Here is a 19,460-nt window from a genome sequence, read left to right as displayed (position 1 = left end):
TTAGGAAGATTCTATTAATGAAATGTTGAAAAAGTAATAAAATAAGGGAATATTTTCTTACGCGTAAAAAAATAGTTTTTTATGCGTTAAAAGTGTTTTTTTTTCTGCGTAAAAAAGTTTTTTTTAACAGAAACAAATGGTTTTGACGCGTAAAAATTAGTTTTTTACGTGTAACAAATAGTTTTTTACACGAAAAACATATTTTTTTGTGTAAAAAGGTTTTTTTACCAGAAACAATAAGTTTTTGACGCCTAAAAAATAGTTTTTTAAGCGTAACAAATAGTTTTTTTACACGTAAAATTTTTTTTTTTGCGCAAAAAAAGTTTTTTTTACCAGGAACAATAAGTTTTTGACGCGTAAAAAAATAGTCTTTTACGTGTAAGAAATAGTTTTTTACACGTAAAAATTATTTCTTTTTGCGTAAAAAAGGTTTTTTACCAGAAACAATAAGTTCTTGATGCGTAAAAAACATAGTTTTTTAGGTTTAATAAATAGTTTTATACGCGTAAAAAATAGTTTTCTACCAGTAAAAATAGTTTTATACGCGTAAAAAATAGTTTGTTACATATAACAGTTTTATTCGCGTAAAGTAATAAAAATAGTTTTTTACGTGTAACAAATGGTTTTTTACAAGTAATAATTTGATTCACTTTTAAAAGATTTGTATTAAAATATCAATATTTTTGATAAACACGTGGATTGCTCACAAATACACGTCGCGTCACTACGTATTTCTAAGCCGTTAACACGTTTCGTTACAAGTAGCTCGTGTGTCAGGGCCGTCTCGCTAGCTCGTATGTCACGGCCTTGAATGTAACCACAACACTACAACATAAAAAACTATAACACGTAACCACAACAATACAACATAAAATAACTATACACATATAAACTAAAATTCGTAAAATAAATGGCAAATTATTATTTTTGCACACACCACTGGCACTAGCAGTAGATTGTGTTTGTCGCCGAATATATGCCCCGGCCTGTCCACAATTCAATCCCAGCATCTTTTATTTTCGTCTCTTCAACGCTAACCGCGCCGATCTCCCCTATCTCTTTCTCACAGTATTGATTGTTGAACGGGCCGGGAATCCACGAGCTTGCCTCGTCTTTTGCGTGCTTTTAATGGACACAAATCGAAAAAAACGCTTAAAACGGTAAAATCGCAAAAAGCGTTTGAGACGCAAAAAACGCGAAGCGCTAAAAACGCTTTCTGTGTGGCCGTGGGCTAAGGCTTGGCCCGATTCAGTCGTGTTAAGCAACACCTAAAATTCCAAACACACATGTTTTGATAAAGGCTTGATTAAGGTTTGCAGGGCTTCAGCATTTGCCATAAAATAACGAGCAATTGTTACAAAACGATATAAATTATATATCACTGTAATCACAAAACGAAGAATTTTAAATTATGTCTTTATTTTCGAGAAAATTTAATCCAAATATAAGGAATATTTTGATGATGTTTGACCATCAAAATCTTAAAAATAAAGAAGTTGTCTAAAAATGTGCTACAATACGGATATAGTATAATACTTTATCTTTAATTTCCTTCTTCATTTGTGTAAAAATACCTAGCCAGTTTTACATAAAACGTTAAATGCCGAACGCGTATTTTGCTACTTTTTTGGACTAGTGAAATGGACTCTTACCTTGATTTCACTTAATTTCTGAACACTTTTTCAGATATTTTTGATCTGACTAATAGAGAATGTGTCCTACGAAACCTAAAAGAAATAACCATCATATACACCAAAATTATGAATAGAAGTTAAAACTTGTATTGAATTCAGTACTACTATGAATGTGAAAATTGAACTGTATTTCTCTAACATAACCCTTATATTACAACTTTTTCCTGCTGTATTACAACAGAAAATTAAACAAAATCTACCATTAATACACCAAAACCCCATAGTTTAATCTCGTGATGCATTCTTTGCTTATATTTTTAAAATCAGCTGCTGAATTGGCATTATTGGTAATATCCTTATAACATTTTTTCTACAAACGTCAAAAAATGACAAGGTTCGCGAATTGATAGCATTGTCACGAAGTGACACGGCATGTAAATTATATGGGATTTTGGAATTTTGATTTTAGGAAAATGAAGAACTAAATCATAACTAATTATTTACTTCGAAATATTCAAGAATAAGCAAATAACAAATATCAAACTTAACACTAATGCATATCCTAGTTATTATTTACAATATTAACAATCCAATATTTACTCCTAAACCAATATTTAATCCCAAACTAGATAGTTCTGATTTTGCTTGAGATATGGGGGTTTTGGGACTTGAGACACTATCCAATTTTGATGTAGAGGTACTTGATTCCGGTATTTGACACCCTAAAATTTTATTTGATATTTGAATTTTATAGTTGATAGAATCCTCGACTTATCCCTCGGCCACTGTCGAAGATTTCCATCCTCCGTGGCGCTTCAAACTAAATATATGACCCGCTGCATTAGCAAGGAGTGTGACTGAAGTTCTCCGGAAACAATGCACAGTGTAGGCCTCATAATCTGGCAGCATCAAGTGTTTTGCTATCATCTTACCAATACTTAGAATTTATACCGACCACTTGGTTAACACATCTTTTATTTTGATATTTTAAAAACAATCTGTGACTGGTAGCATTTCTTGGACGAAGAGCTGCCTATTTTTGGTAAATCTCAATATAAGTCAAATTTGACACCGTAAAGACTCGGTCTATGTTTGTTTTTGTATCGGGTACTTTAACAATGAAAATTGAATCTATATCTTCTATGTTATCGACCGTCATTTTAGTAAGTTCTTCACGGCGGCAAGCACCAGAAATACCAAGTATTAAAACGACCTAAAAGGAAATCGATGACGATGTTCAGTAATAAAAAAACATACGTTCCAAGCTCACGCTTTTTTTTTCGAAGCAATAATATAATAATAATAATTTTCAACTTTGCAAGTTTGCAACTCGTGTGTGAACTACTTTGGTGATCTTGACTAATTTTTCAACTCGGCTACGCCTCGTTAAAAAATTCAAGTATCGACCGCCAAAGTAGCATTTCGCGCATTAGATACAAAAATAACTATTATATTCAAGTTCCAAAGCAAAACACAAAGATAACAATTCATTAACTCACACATTAAAACCAAAAGCCTTTCCTGTTTCTATTTTTGTCTCAACCAACTTAGTTCCTGCACGCAATCGAAGACTCATCAAAAACGATTTATTTCCAGAAAAAATAAAATAAAACTTTTTCAATTAACCTGACTTTTTCGGGAAATACAAACAGAAACCGGGGAAGAATCGATAATTTACCATCGATTTCATGTATAAATTAAGGTTTGGATGGGATTTCCATTATTATGGAGTGTGGAATCGAAGTGGGCGTGTGCTTCACTTTTTTTATTTGATCAATTTTCGAAAAAAAAACACATAATTAAATCAGAGTTTTTCTATTTTTATAATCGTGTTTTTCGTGTTGGCGAGTAATTAATAATTAAAGTGTAATTATTATTAACGGGTTTTTAATAACTGCTCATAAATTATAGGAGTAATAATTTGTTTTCATACTATTTTTTAGAAAGTATACGTAAATATATCCATTTAGAAAAATGTCCTAATGCCATATAAACTACTCAAAACAATTATAGCATATTTACTAAAAAATATTAATTTGAAAAACAAGACACTTTGAATTTCCTTTACGGATATAAATAGTTTGGTTACAAATATGCGACTAAATAGTCGGCCGATTAAAAATAGCCCGTCAGCGCATAGCCTAAGGCTACCCAATGCAATAAAATATTAGGCCGATCGGCTCCATAACAATGTGTTGTTTTCACTTTTGCAACTAAATAGTCGGCCGACTAAAAATTACATGTCATGCATTACAGTGCGTACCCAAATTATTTCAACTCACGAACAAGAGAAAATCAGAGAAATGCATGCTTCGTTTAGAAATATGTAATAATTACTTTTATTCAAATATGCGATAATTGTTTTGAGTAGTTTATATGACATTACGCCATTTTTTTAAATGGATATATTTACGTATACTTTCTAAAAAATCGCATCAAAACAAATGATTATTCCTATAATTTATAAGCAGTTATTAAAGTATTTCATTTTTTTTATTAGATTATTAACAGTGGACCCTAAAATCTACATAAACATAGTCCCAAACTACAGAAAAAGTCGTCTATTTCAATATAAAATTTACTACAAATTACGTTACTGCAGCAAAATCCGTCTTATCCACTTATATTTGTTTTTTATTGTTGTTATTGTTGTAAATCCCGCATTTTTTCATAAGCCTTTTACACAACATAATATTACTACTGACGTCTTATCTATTTCAAATCCTTACCTAATTTTAATAAAATAGCATACCTAATAATTCAAAGTTATGATGCAAATATCTTGCTGTAGTAAAAGCCGCTATATGCATCGTACTGCAAGAAATCCCGCCTTATCCGAATTTTTTTTGTTTTTCTCTTCAAAAATTAAACATTAATTTTTATTTCTAGAAAAACCAGATACAAAAAAATGATTCCACTTAATGAACACGTTTTTTTTTGTAAAATAACGCTTCAAACATTTGCTAAAATAGTTTTTGCCTATTATCTTGAAACATCAAGTTAATAATTGAAAAACATAGGTGGTAGGTATTCATGAATATGATCTACCACACAGCGACAACAACACTTGAAAATCTGAACAACTTGGTATAAATATAATATATCCATCTTAACTACTTTAATGGACTGATATAGGTAACCACTATAAATTGGTTGTATTAATAGTTATTTTTTTATATAAGACGATAAAATGGTATTTTATCGTCGAGCGAAAATATTAATTCACGAGCGATGAAATTGCTAATGAATTAATTTCGAGAGACGATAATACAATTTTATCGTCGTGTATAAAACAATATTTTTTTCCATAGCGACTTACGTTTTAAAAAATATTCAGAAATTATTATTTCAAGGAATTTATTACGAGTAGAAAAAATATTGTGCTGGGTTGGCGTTGGTTTCTATGTAATTTAACAAATAAATAAAGCTGTCTCTTTAGTTGTAAGTTTTGAGTCAATATTTTTTAATTCTCTTTGGTGTCGATTGCTGATTGAATGGCTCAAAACGAAATAAGTAAATTACCAACAGATATTCATCCAAACTACTTCCATTTAAATCGCGAATAACTAATGAAAAGGAATACAAAAATGGAAGAAATTAAAAAACGTGCGAGAAGAAATAAAGTTTTTAACCTATCCTCGCTGTTAAAGCATCATTTAATCGACCCTTGCGGTTAAAGTACTATGTTATCTACTATTTTTGATAGATATAAGGCATTCTAACAGTTGCTATAAAATCACAGATCTTCCTGGGTTAAGTAAGAACAATCTTCGGATTGTCACGGGGTTTTTAACAGGACACTGTCTCCTCAATGAACACCTCAGTAGATAGAAACTAAGAAGAAACGGCGAATGCAGATTCTGTGGGGAAGATGGCGAAACACCAGTACACCTCATCACTGAGTGCGCCGAGATGACAACCATTCGTGCCATGAATTTTGGTACGACTGATATTGGAGATGGAGAACTACCCTCTATAAAACCGTCCCAGATACTGGCTTTTGTCAAAGCCCTGGGACTGTATGATGAGTTATGACTCAAGAAAGGGGGACACAATGGATCTGTAAGGTCGCAGTGATTAACCCCCCTCCCACTCATTCTAATTCTAATTCTAAAACAGTTGCTATGGAAAAAAGAAATTTATCTAGAATGTATCCAATCTCTAAAGAAATCTGCATTGACAAACCATCTCAAAAAATCTTTCTAAATTTACTCTAATTCTTTGAATTCGAGATATGAAAATTTTTGGATCTTTAGCCCAAAAATTAGAATACTAGAACCGTTCCTTTGCTCTTCTTGCAAAGCATCCGAGGAAAAAATTGGTTCCAGCCCAGTCATCGTTCTTTCGGAAGACCACCGTAGGAAACATGACCTTGCCGTACCGGTACCGTCTTCGTGGTTTGGTCTGGTGGCGGTTTAAATTGTTCGGAACCAAACGCGCAACGTCACGATGAGTGTTCGAGTGCGCCCGACGATCTTTTGACGTTTCGCCGACTGGAAATATGTATTTGGGGTCTGTTTTTTTTGTTCTGGTACACGGTCATTAACGTAGGTAGAACTGTCTGAACTGTCAAGAGAAAAAAAAAAACGTTCGATGTTATGCAACAACATTCAGATAAGCTCAATTATAGGACTAATTTAATTTGGAGTTATTTATCTAACTCAATAATAGTCTATGTATTTATGTAGTAATAATCTTTTGTAATAGCTAAAATGGACTTAAAACATTGTCGTATAATACACTGAAAAGACAGGTATCAAGTGGATCAGTCATTGACATTGACTTCCTAAGAATTCCAAACAAACCAGGTAAACAAAGTTAAGTTGTAAAAAATGTCTACACCTCTGTTGCGGATTCATCTCTTCTAATCCCCTTTCCATCTAATTATTGTTATATTAAGAGTTCATTTTACTAGTCCAAAAAAGTAGCAAAATAAATGTTAGGCATTTAATATTTTATGTAAAACTGGCTAAGTATTTTTATACAAATGAAGAAGGAAATTAAAGATAAAGGATGATATAGTACTATTCTTTTAAAAGTTCCTCAATATGGCCGACCTAGTTACGAAAATTTGTAATTTTTTTTAATGAAAAATAAGTTGGCGTTAGAGAATTCAGAAATTGATTTACTCTTTGGTTAACAATAATATTTTTCAGGATTGTCAAGTTGACGCTAAAGTTTGGTTATTAGGTGGTTGTCATAAATAAAAACATAGATTATTGAAATTATTTAATAAGAATAAAGGTATTTTACCGCAGATCCGAAGAGATTTTACTTAAAGGTATTTTATAAACTTTCTCAGTGAGAATATTAACTCCCCTGTTTCTTATATTACAGTTAAAGGGACGTAAGAACTATAGGAAGTAAATTTTTGTTTTCATGTTTTGACGATATCTGAGAGTTCCTAGAATTATCAAGATTATTGAATAATTATAGTTGTTTAATAAGTGAAATTAATAGAAGACTTGGAAATAGGATGATGATTTTCATGTTATAGTTGATAGATCACCCCATTTCTCTTAATTTGTTTTTATTTCAGTACAGTTAATCACAAATTGAATTGATGTGTGCAAAAACAGCTATATATTTTCAAACATCTTATTTAAATAGTTCTTTTATACACTGTTAAACTGTATCAACTACAAAGTATTTAGCAAAAAATTATAAGGTAATAAATTTTGTAGATATAATTTATGAAAATTTATAATATATAAAGATTAGAACACAATCCTTTGAAGGACAAAGAAATACTCAAAAACTCATTAAATATACTTTATTAAAAATAACAACATACAAAAACATTCATGCAAACTGTAATAATCAGAACATTATCCACATTATACCTTTATTAAATTTGTGTCCACACTCCTGTCAGGAAAGCCAGAAATGTTTGTTTAAATATTAACTTATTTTAAATTGCCAGAAACACATCAGAATATATCACAACCACAACTATAAGTTAATCAGTACTAAATTTTATACCTAGTAAGTGATGCGTTAACTAACAAGTATAGGACAAAAAAAAAATATTAATATAGAGTGTACTATACAATGTCCTGGTTATTTATGAAATTAGTTTCCCTTCAAATGTGAGGAATACCAGTAAAATAATAGCTATTTATGTAACTAGTACCTAAAATGATGTTTTTTAGGACGAATCATTACTGTTTGCGGACGAGGCGTTAGCCGAGTCCGAAATAGTAGATGAGTCCTAAAAAACATAATTTAGGTACGTGTTACATACACTATTTTTTGTCATACGCTTTTTACAGTTTTTTAGAACGCATATTTGCAAATTTTCCATATTTGAAATTATAATGTTTGAAAAAGTTGGCTTATAAATTCATATCTTAGTAACGAGTTTGTTTATTTCATCGCATTTTGACATGTCATTCGAAATTTGTCACAAAATCACACAAATTCATCAACAATTTTAAAATGTTCCAAAATCCCGAACATATTGCTAATAAGGCCAAAGAAATCGTGTTGGATTTACTTCCTGTGAAGTCTCGTGCCATTTACCAGAAAGAATATGATGTTTTTAATGAATGGAAAGACAAAATGGCGTATTCGTTGTAAATGAAGATGTATTGCTAAATTATTTCCACGAAAAAGTAAGTACCTAGGTACCTATTTAAAAGAGGCTTTTAAATTAAAATATTCTTAAATTACAGTCACAAACATTCAAACCATCGTCAATTTGGTCGAAATATTCCATGCTGAGAGCAGTGTTAAGTGTTAAAGAAGATATTTATATTGACAAATTTCCAAAACTTATTGCTTTTTTGAAGAGGAATTCGGTTGGTTACGAGCCTAAAAAGTCTAAGGTTTTGTCCATAAAAGAGATCGGTGATTTTTGGCCACGGCTAGTGATGAAACTTATTTACTTACTAAGGTAAGTTTGCGATAATGATTTTAAAATATATAGATGGTTTCTTATTCCATTGTATTTGATTTTTAGGTAGCTCTTGTCATTGGCCTTTGTGGAGCATGTAGAAGAGAAGAATTGTACTCTCTACGAGTGCAAGACATCATAGAAAAAGACAACAGCTGCCTTTTAGTTACCCTTGCGGATACAAAACTAATATCAAAAAGAGTGTTTCCGGTGGTGAACGAAGGGAACGTTGTCAATCCAGTTGAGTTGTATAGAAAATATGCTTGTCTTAGGCCAAAAAATGTACCACATGATTATGTCTTGTTTGTGACTGTAATTTAAGAATATTTTAATTTAAAAGCCTCTTTTAAATAGGTACCTAGGTACTTACTTTAAACAAATAACTTAGCTTTTGATATTGTTAGTATTTAATAATTTAATTATAAATATATGTATAATTTTATGTGATTTTGTGACAAATTTCGAATGACAAAATAAAACAACCAAATAACGAATTTAGACATTTTAGTCCATAAAGGTTGCCATGACGACCTTTACGGCCTAGGCCGAAAAAGAAACATTTTACGGACTGAAATGAGTCCGTAAAATAGCTGTTTTTGGGAGCGTATGACAAAAAACATAATTTTTGATTTGGTTTGGTGTTTGATATTCTAACTACATCTGTTACAAACCTTAAGTGCTTTTAGTGAGTAACTGTATTTTTTATTATTCTTTATGTATCCTGTAAAGTAAAAAAATATATATTTCAAGAAATATAAAAACAATGCAATAGATATCAAACAGATTCATAAAAACTACTTACAATTATTGTACATAATTATATATTTCAAGTGTTATTTGATGTTTGGTCCCATTACCAACATTACCTTATTTAGGTCTGCTCTACTAACTTAACTTTTAAACGTGTTTTAAACTTTCTTTATATTTTAAAACTGATTTACAATAATCTGTAATGCCCGCGCTGTTTCCTGAAATATAAGTTTTAATCTATTTATTATCATATAGTACATATTACAAACCTGAAAATTACTGATACGAGGAAACTTCTCAAAATAGTTAGAGACCTTTTTACAAACATCTGGACTAATTTATTTTCACGAATTTGTGAACGAGGTAATGTTTTCTAATACGTTTTTAAGCGTTTTACACATTTTGAATATCTTCCAGCCTATTCGTCAATTCTTGATCGGTGAAAAGATTATTTATAACTATATAATTAGTACTGCAGGTTGCAGGTTAAATAAAAGAACAAAATCAAGTAGAATTTGTGAATAAAAACTCAAAAAATAATGAAAATATTTAGAAAAAGGAACCGTAAACGTCAATGTCAGCCAAATGTCAGAGTTCAATTGGATTTACCACAGATTATCAATTTAAACGATTTGAAGTACAGTCGATTCCAGTTTAGAGATTTTCGTTTTTTAAGCCTCCCATACTGAAGTCCGCCATATTGGGAAGTTTTAAATGAATACAAGTATACTATATCCGTATTGTAGCACATTTTTAGACATTTCTTTATTTTCAAGATTTTGATGGTCAAACATCAACAAAATATTCCTTATGTTTGGACTAAATTTCCTCGAAAATTCAAAATTCTGTTACAATACGGAAATAGATTGAAGTTTTGTGATTACAGTGATATATAATTTATATGGCTTTGTAACAAATTGCTCGCTATTTTATGGGAAACGCTGAAGCTCTGTAAACCTTAATCAAGCTTTAATTAAAGCACGTGTGTTTGGAATTCTAGGTGTAGTTTAACACCACAGGTTTATCGGGCTAAGTCTTAGGCAGATTTCTAAAATATAATATATATTTCCTTCGGCTACACACCCACTTCACCCGACCCCTGAGAGCGACCCGAAATTACAGCGTAATAGACTCTTTAATAATTGTTTTACATTTTTATTTTATAACAAACCTATATATTTCTTTCAAATATCGATACTTCTCTACATATAAAACATCTCTAATGCACACAAAGAAACACCACAGCGATCTAAGTAGTGAAAAAATGGCGTATCTGTTACGGCTACACGCCAATTACACCGTGTTAGTTTCCGTGTTGCATAGATGTTATTTAAATTTATGATAAATTATTTCTGTGTGATAATTAATCATTTTTTTCTCGCTGTACCTTTTGTTTTGGGTTCGCGTGTACTGAGTATCTATCGTCGAAGTGAAGATAGTAAATTTGCCGTTAAAAACTAATGTAATACTGTTTTGATGAATTGAAAAGATAGATGATGAAAATATTCAGTAGATTTTCATTGAGTTGAAAGTGCTTCAACTCACTAATAGTTAAAAAAACTTCACGCTGATTAAATAATGCCTCGAGTTTGTCACTTAATAACTTTATTTTAAAACTTTGTATGGAGGTAAATTTTTGTATGGAGGCACTTTTGTATGGAGGTAAATTGTGCCCAATCAACTTATTTTGATTAAAAAAATACGCAGTAGTTCTATGAGTACGGAATATTGGGACACCCTGTATAAAAACTTTCAATTTGCATCCTTAAACTGACCATGGGACAACCCGAATATACACTACTCGAAATAATTATCGCATATTTGAAGAAAAGTAATTATTACATATTTCTAAATGAAGCATGCATCTTTCGGTTTTTCTCTTGTGAGTTTTTTAGGGCTTATGTACTGACATGTAATTTTAGTCGGCCGATGCCGTTGCAAAAGTGAAAACAATACATTCTCATGGAGCCGATATTTGATTACATTGCCTTAGGCTGTGATAGGCAATTTTTAATCGGCCGACTATTTAGTTGTATATTTGTAACCAATATATCCTTATGAAGTCGCGCTCACATGCAATCAAATAGTCGGCCGATCTACTTCATAAGTAATATTGTTTTCACTTTTGCAACTAAGTAGTCGGCCGACTAAAAATTACAGGTTAGCGCAAAGACTTATTGTATCGAACTTCCCTTCACAGTATCCATACTATTTAAAATCGTAAGTCAGGGAATTCAAAGTGTCTTGTTTTTCAAATTAATATTTTTTTTAGAATATATGCGATAATTGTTTTGAAAGTTTAGTTCATTTGCGTGTGTTCGCGTGAGCTTTTCTTCTGTTGTTGTGTACTCTCTTACGAGATCGTAGTATTGAGCAAATGCCACCTAATCTATATTAATATATAAAATCCTTAAGTGACTGACTCACTGATTAATCACGATCCTGCTTAAACGACTCAACGTAAGAAGCTCAATTTTGGCATACATGTTGATTCTAAGGTGTAGAGGTTCGATAAGAAGGGATTTTTCGAAATTCCAGTTCCAAGGGGGTGAAACCACCCCTCAAATATTACAATATTTTTTATTTAAAAAACGGTTAAGTTTCCGAAAAAACGCTTAAACACGTATATTTTATTTTGTTTTTTTACATATTTTAAGATTTTTTAAAAATGTATACAGGGTGTTTCGAAAAATCTAGTCATTGAGATTAATCACGATCCTGCTTAAAGCGCTTGACGTAAAAAGCTGATTTTTGGAAAACAGATTGACTTTAGAGTGTAGAGGTTCGATAAGAAGGGATTTTTCGAAACTCGAATTCTAAGGGGGTGAAACTATCCCTCAAATATCAAAATATTTTTTATTTAAAAACCGGTGAGTTTTTCGGAAAAACTCTTAAACACGTATATTTTATTTTGTTGCTTTACATATTTTAAGATATTTTATAAATTTATACAGGGTGTTTCATAAAATATGACCATTGAGTAATCACGATTGTGCTTAAACTGAGATGAAACTACCTCTCAAATATTACCAAGTTATATAATAATATCGCCATATTGTTTTTTCTCATCCTGACATAAATGTGAGAAAATTTTATCCAGTTTGTATGTTAATGGAAATTCTTGCTTTGCTTTATCATCACCATTACAAATGATTAATTCGACGCGAACGAAGTCGCTGGTACACGCTAGTATAAATATAAAGTCAAAATCAACCAAAACAAACATCACGATCACCAACAACAACTGTTCCTTCTGCACCGCCCCTATCAAGCAGTAACGAAGCTTAACACCGATTGCCGGTGCAGTTCAAAGCGGCAGCCGCTCAATAGGAGCTTATTTAAATGAATTATTCCTGCAGAAGGAAAAAGTGTAAACTCATCTTTCGGCGTGTAACGCATGTCACCACCTCCTTCGCTTCACACGGCGCGCCGGCAACCACAGAGTAGCGAGTGATGCGGATAGCGCATCGTCACTTGACGGCCAGGCGTATAAAGAGCATATTTGAATAACATTTAATTAGAGTGAATTGAACAATGAGATCGGTCGCTGACTGACCCGAAATATTTTCCTTTTTTGGAGGCGGATATGCTGCTCAAGGCAGTGGCGCGCCAGCTTTAAATAATACTTAGGTTTATACAGAGTGAGTCTTAAATAAGTGCAAATATTTTTAGGGCTGGTAGATCTCGTTAAAAAAAAATCTTTTTTGTGAAAGAGTTTCGAAATTGACAGTCTTTGATATTTATTTGAGATTCGAAATGACATTCTTTTAGGCACTACCGAGTATCTAAAACTGACAATTGTTCTGGGTTGGCTTCTATGTAATTTGACAAATAAATAAAGCTGTCTCTTTAGTTGTCAGTTTTGAGTCAATATTTTTTAATTCTCTTTTGTGTCGATTGCTGATTGAATTGGAGCCAGAAATGGCTTAAAACGAAATAAGAAAATTACCAACAGATATTCAGGCTAAGGCGACAAAAGCCATATCCAAACTACTTCCATGCACGGAAAAAAATCATTTCTATATTCAAGAACAATCATACACTTAAAATTTTACACTTTCTTTAAGGATAGTATTCTTTCCATGAGTACAACAAATATTTGGAAGTCTTTTACTTTTACACTTGCTTTTTAAATATAGTTATAGTCACTTTAAGTAATTTTGAATCTAAAAAAAAGAATAAAATGACTTAAATTTAAGAAAAACTTATATTATTATCAAGTGAATAAATCCTTTAGCAACGAAGAAACTATTATTAAATGAAGTATAAATGCTTTTATATAATAATAAGTCGTATTCTTAACTTTTTTAAAACTTTTACTTGAAATCGGTGTATTAAGACTAATATAAGAATATTATTCTCGGCGCGATAATAACACCCCATTTCCAAGAGTTACTATTCTTATATTAAGTGACAACAACGCAACAGTGCATTCCTGATTCCTATCTTCATTTCATTGGGTTTCTGTTTCTCTTCTGCGACACGAGACGCGCCGGGTTCTTTATATAAAGTTTTCTTGTTATCGTTTGTGCTTGTGATATGTTAAAATGGAGGACCTTCTTCAGGCATGGGAGATGACGGATTTGCTCCCAAAATTTCAAGGTAATTTTAGCAATAATCCTACATTAATTGATGACATTGGTTTGAGGTTAGGGGGACTCCATTTTAATATGCATTATTTCTTATACACTGGTAGTAAACCAGGTATATATGCTTTTGGAATGATTCAATTATGTTTTAACAATTTTTATTACTGTTTCTCGTTTTGGTATACCCTCGTTTTTAATTAGCGATGCCGCTGTCCAATATCTACCTATATTGGGAAATGACACAGTTTTATTGTATTTTCTTATTACGAAAAGCATATAATTTGGTAGGTGATGTTTGGCTAATCTAATTAAAAAAGTATTAACCATATTCGGGGTTATTCTGGTGATATTTCAAAATTTCATACCTATTGTAAATGGAAATTAAGAAAAGATTTTACAAAACAAGAGTTTCTAACAAGATCGAACCCGAACCTCCGAAAGCATAGGGTACACGTTACCGAATTTTGTGAGAACTATATAGTTTTTCGATCCCGGTTAATATTCGTCCTAAGAAAAACTAGTTTATCCTAAAATCGGGTTTGCTCGGTAACATACATGAATATAATAGAGTTGGGACATGCTAAAAATTTACCCCTAACCTCCAACCAATGTCATCAAATAATGTAGGATTATTGCTAAACTTACCTTGAAATTTTGGGATCAAATCGTCATCTCCCATGCCTGAAGAAGTTCCTCCATTTTCACATATCACAAGCACAAACGATAACAAAAAAACTTTATAATTTTATAAACTACCTAGTCGGCGCGTCTAGTAACTAACCTAAAAGTAAGAAGAGGCTTTATTTTATAGTAGGTGATATTACACTTGAATAAAATAATTATTACATGTACACAAAGAATTTCTATTCTTAATGCAATCATTTGCTAATTTACAAATAAGTATAAGTAGTACTCGAAACAAGATTTTATCTAGAATTGTCTGGAGTGTAGTTATAATCTTAATTCCAATACTAGGTAAATCTTAAATAAAAGATAAATTTTCTTAGCTTCTAAGGATAAGGTTTTCTTGAAAAGAAGTATTACTAGATTTGCGGAATGGGGAAACTAGCATATCGTTGGTTCAAGATTAAAAATCTTTAAGCCAATTTAGCTTTTTTTCCGTGTGTAAATCCCGAAATAACTTATGAAAAGGAATACAAAAATTTTCAAAAATGGAAGCAATTAAAGAACGTGCGAGAATAAATACAGTTTTTAACCTATTCTCGCTGTTAAAGTATCATTTAATCTATCCTTGCGGTTAAAGTACTATTTTATCTACTATTTTTGATAGGTAGAAGGCAATTTTAACAGTTGCTATGGAAAAAAATGTTGAAGAATGCTCACAAAATTTCAATAATAAAAAAGTTTTTTTCTCACTGTAGTACATTCTACAAGACTGACGAGTAACACGTTATGTGTAGACGAGGCCTTAGATATTATGAGTAACGTTTGACAAAATAATGGCTGTTATTAATTACCGTTCGGCGAATAAACGCAACAACAAACGGGTTGGGAACGGAACCTCGCAGCCACGTCCTTATTTCTAATTTTATTCTGTTTTTTTTCCTTTTAATTCCCGCTGGTTCTCTCGAAAGCGAGCGCACATAAATGAAAATGGAGTCGGGGCGCCCTGCTGGCAAACCTATCAAGGTAAAACGCCACAAGATATACGACCCGCGGCTTCCATACAAGGGAAATTTGACGTTTTCCTGTAGTATGCCGTGCACACGGCGTATACTAGAGATGTACTAAATATATCGATGTATCAAAATATCGATAGTTTTTAAATACATCCTTAATAGGGAGATTTCACATTTTTTAGTTTTGCCGTAAAACGGTTGGTTTTATATCAAGGAAACGCATTTCATTTGTCAAAAAAAAATTCTTCGATTTAGAAGCATTTTAAGAACGTGTTTGCGCAGCGAGGCTAGAAACGTATCTTGGCGCGAGAGTAGCGTCTGTGACGTAATTACAGCGATGTCGGGGTGGTTTAAAATTTGATATCTTTGTAAATTCAGAGATGTATCGTATGACATTTAATTAAATCGTTTAGTCTTGATAAAATTAGTAATATATCTACTAAACTTTAAACTTAACTACTAACTAACGTTTTGTACTTCTGGCATATATGTAAAAATACAAACCCGTTCGCCGCCTGATAAAGTATTTATGTGTGTTCCAAATGATAAAGAAAATTAAGAAAAAATGGTTTGCCACTGCACGGCGTGAAATATTTGAAGTTTCAGGGGAAAAACAATGTTTTATTACCGTGAGGATCATTTTAGTGTATGTTATTAACATACAGTGAAATAAGATATAATATATTAGGGTCAATATGGGAGCTAGTTCATTTACGGTTTCTTCCGACGAACTAGACATTATACTGCCGTGTTAACGAAAAACAATTAATTTTAAACGATTGAATTTAACGAGCCAAGCACGAGACACAACTCTCACTTTCATGGATCTTCTCGTTAGACAAAGCGTGAGAGACTTAGATGAATTTAGTTGCAATAATGCCTTACGATACCTTACTTTGAAAATCGCTTGTGTACCCAAAACCTGTTTTCATAAGAGAAACAATAAACTTTTTCAAGTGAGCTCTATTCGAATTAATCGTAAAAAAAATTGACCACAGATGCAATAATCACAATAATTACAACTTAACAAGGCTATAGCTACAGACGTGAGAAATATAAAATAACACGCGACCGGTGCTATCCCCAAGTCTCTTCCTATATTTGTTCAACAGTAGATTTTGTCTTACAATAAGACTTTGAAGCTTCCCTTAGGAGATGTAAGACCTTGTCGTTGGTGGGGAAGCTCCTGGCCAGGTGCTGGGGAATCCCCTCTCAGCACTTGGCTTGGTCTAGAAGCATCTCACTCATCGTCTTGTCTCTGACTGTAGTGTCGTTGCCAGGGAATTGCACCAAGACATATAACGATACCGGGCGGGGCTACGGACAGCCTCAACCTTGGGGCACCGGTGGGCACCCCATTGTATTTTACCCCTTACTTCTACATGCGGGGCTCTGTAGAAGTGGACCGACTGTCCCTAGCGACTCATAGGAACACTATGAGATCTGATAATAATAGTAATAAAACCATCACCGGTGAAGCTGTGGGGAAACCCCCTAGCGACACTGGGAACAGTAACAATGAAAGTTCCAAGGGGCCAAACCCAAAGAGAACTACAGGAGAGGTGGCTGACCTTGCGTGAGACCATCCTCCGCAAGTGGCATACAAGCTACCACCTCCTCCAAGGGTCGGGAGCCTACCTCCTATCCTAAACCCAACAGGCGACACAAGCTACCGTTTCGTCTACCCGGCCTGGGTCGTAGCTCCTCGACTGTGAGGGACACGGGTCTCCGTAGGAAGTTCTGGGACTGTATGATGAGTTATAACTCAAGAAAGGGGGACACAATAGATCTCTAAGGTCGCCGAGATTAACCCCCCACTCCCACTTATTCTAATTATAAAGACTTTGAAGTATTTATTGAAATAGGCTATAAATATAATTGTTGCAAAATTGAACTTATAGAGGTTTTCGAAGTAAGGAATCGTTTATCATATATTTTTACGTAAAAACCGTCGTAAATGTATATTTTTAACTCAGAAGTTTTATACAGGTACGGAAAAAAAGTTATTACTCTTCAAAACAGCTAAAACACATGTAGGTAGCGCCCCCTACAAATAGGAGTTATATTGACATCAAAATCAATTTTGTCATGTCAAAAAACTGCCAGACACCAATTTTCATCCAAATATTGACGTTACTTAAGAAATTATTTGGAAATCGAAATAAAAATGAAAAAATCGAAATAAAAATGAAACTTCTACACCCTGTATCTCCGAAATTAGTTTCCTAGATTTTTTTTACTACACCTACATTTATACGAACTTTATTACTTATTTTTGTCTGCAGAATATGCTGCCGAAGTTTCCGGAATACATTTCGGATCACCCTGTATATTTTCACTCAGTATTTAATTAATAACAAGTACGGAGGGAAAGTTATTACTCTTCAAAACAGTTGACAAATATGTAGATGATATGTAGGTGGACCCTATAAGTTGGAGTCATATTGACATTAAAATCCAAATTTCTCATGTCAAAAAATACCCAGACACCAATTTTCAACCAAATATCTATCTTAGTTCAGAAAAAATTTGGAAAAAATCGAAACAAAAATGAAGCTTCTACGCCCTGTATATTATAAGCACTTTAGAACATAAATTTATGCGAACTTTTTCACTTATTTTTATCTGCAGAATATCAGGATCAGTCTGTATATATCACTCGGTATACGTGTTTGTCAAAATCACATGGTTGGACAGTAAAATTATACAAACATGTACTTATTCACACATTTCCGAGAGTTTTCAGATTTATAACCTGTCTTTATAAATACAAATATTTTTCTAACCAAATTGCAAGGATTTATTTTTACTTAATTAACTTATAATTATCCAACATAAGTATAATATTTTTCAGTTTAGCAGATAAGCAAAATGGCCAAATAATACGATGAAAAATAGTTAAATATATAAAAATTGTTAAAACACCTTACGTAAAAATCATGCCCTACGTAAATCAAAGTAAAATATCGTACTTACATCCTTCATCGACGGTTTCAAAACACTTTTAAGCACTTTTTTCACATTTTTCACTAAAAGAACTTCTTAATTAACCGAAAAGACAACAATCCAAACAACAATTAACCTATTTTTTGACAGCGCGACACCACGACGCGCGACTTGCTATGCGATGTTTACTTTTTCTCCGTCAGGTGAGAGCCATGTTTTCAACGCCAACTTTACCACACTTTTTACCGATTCATTTAATTCATTGTTCTTCAGATGGAGAAATTTGTATTTAATGATTAAAAAGCATAGAATAATATTGTATATGTTATTATATTTAGAAAAATATATAATTATAGCTCAAAATTAGGAGAAGTTTTTATTATATAATAATTAAAATATAAATAATATACTAAAAAAGTAGGTAAAATAAATAAACATAGAATATTAAGTCAATATTCTTTTTGTGTGATTATGTTTAATGCATAATGTTAGTATGAACTATAATATATTATGAAGTTTCATTTTAATAGTATACAGGGTGATTCACGTCGATGGTATGTTAGACCTTTTGTGAAAAACCTGTCAACCGATTTTATTGAAAACTTGGATTTTTACATAAAATCACGTGCTTTATCTACTTAAATTATTTTCAGCATTACAGTGTTGCCGCTTCATTTAAAAAGTAGTACAATCTTTGTTATTTTAAATGGAACATCCAGTATATTATTGCATTTTTGGAGATTACTTTAATATTTATTAATTTTTCTGTTATACTATTCTATACCAATCTTTAATGGTTTTCGAGATAAAAAATAAGACGTGTTAAATTGAGAAAAAATTTGATCCTGAATAAGCATTGGTAGAATCATGAATTGAATATTTTTTAAATAATAGGTTAAGAAAAGTCGGTATATTGGGTATGACTAAATCAATTGATAGGATATTATACAGGGAGCAAAAAAAAATATTTAGCAATACGTAACTGAACGAAGTACAACAGTTTTTG

At 32.1% G+C, this 19,460-nt stretch overlaps 1 protein-coding gene across 2 annotated transcripts in view; it reads left to right on the top strand.

The window, feature by feature from the left end:
* LOC115883918 (homeobox protein Hox-C4a) overlaps positions 1 to 19,460 on the top strand; it is a 66,733-nt gene that overhangs the window by 22,250 nt on the left and 25,023 nt on the right. The window lies entirely within an intron of this gene.

Source organism: Sitophilus oryzae, unplaced genomic scaffold (genome assembly GCF_002938485.1).
Source record: "Sitophilus oryzae breed Bouriz unplaced genomic scaffold, Soryzae_2.0 scaffold_2006_pilon_pilon, whole genome shotgun sequence".
NCBI lineage: Eukaryota > Metazoa > Arthropoda > Insecta > Coleoptera > Curculionidae > Sitophilus > Sitophilus oryzae.
This window is presented reverse-complemented; position numbering and strand designations above follow the sequence as displayed.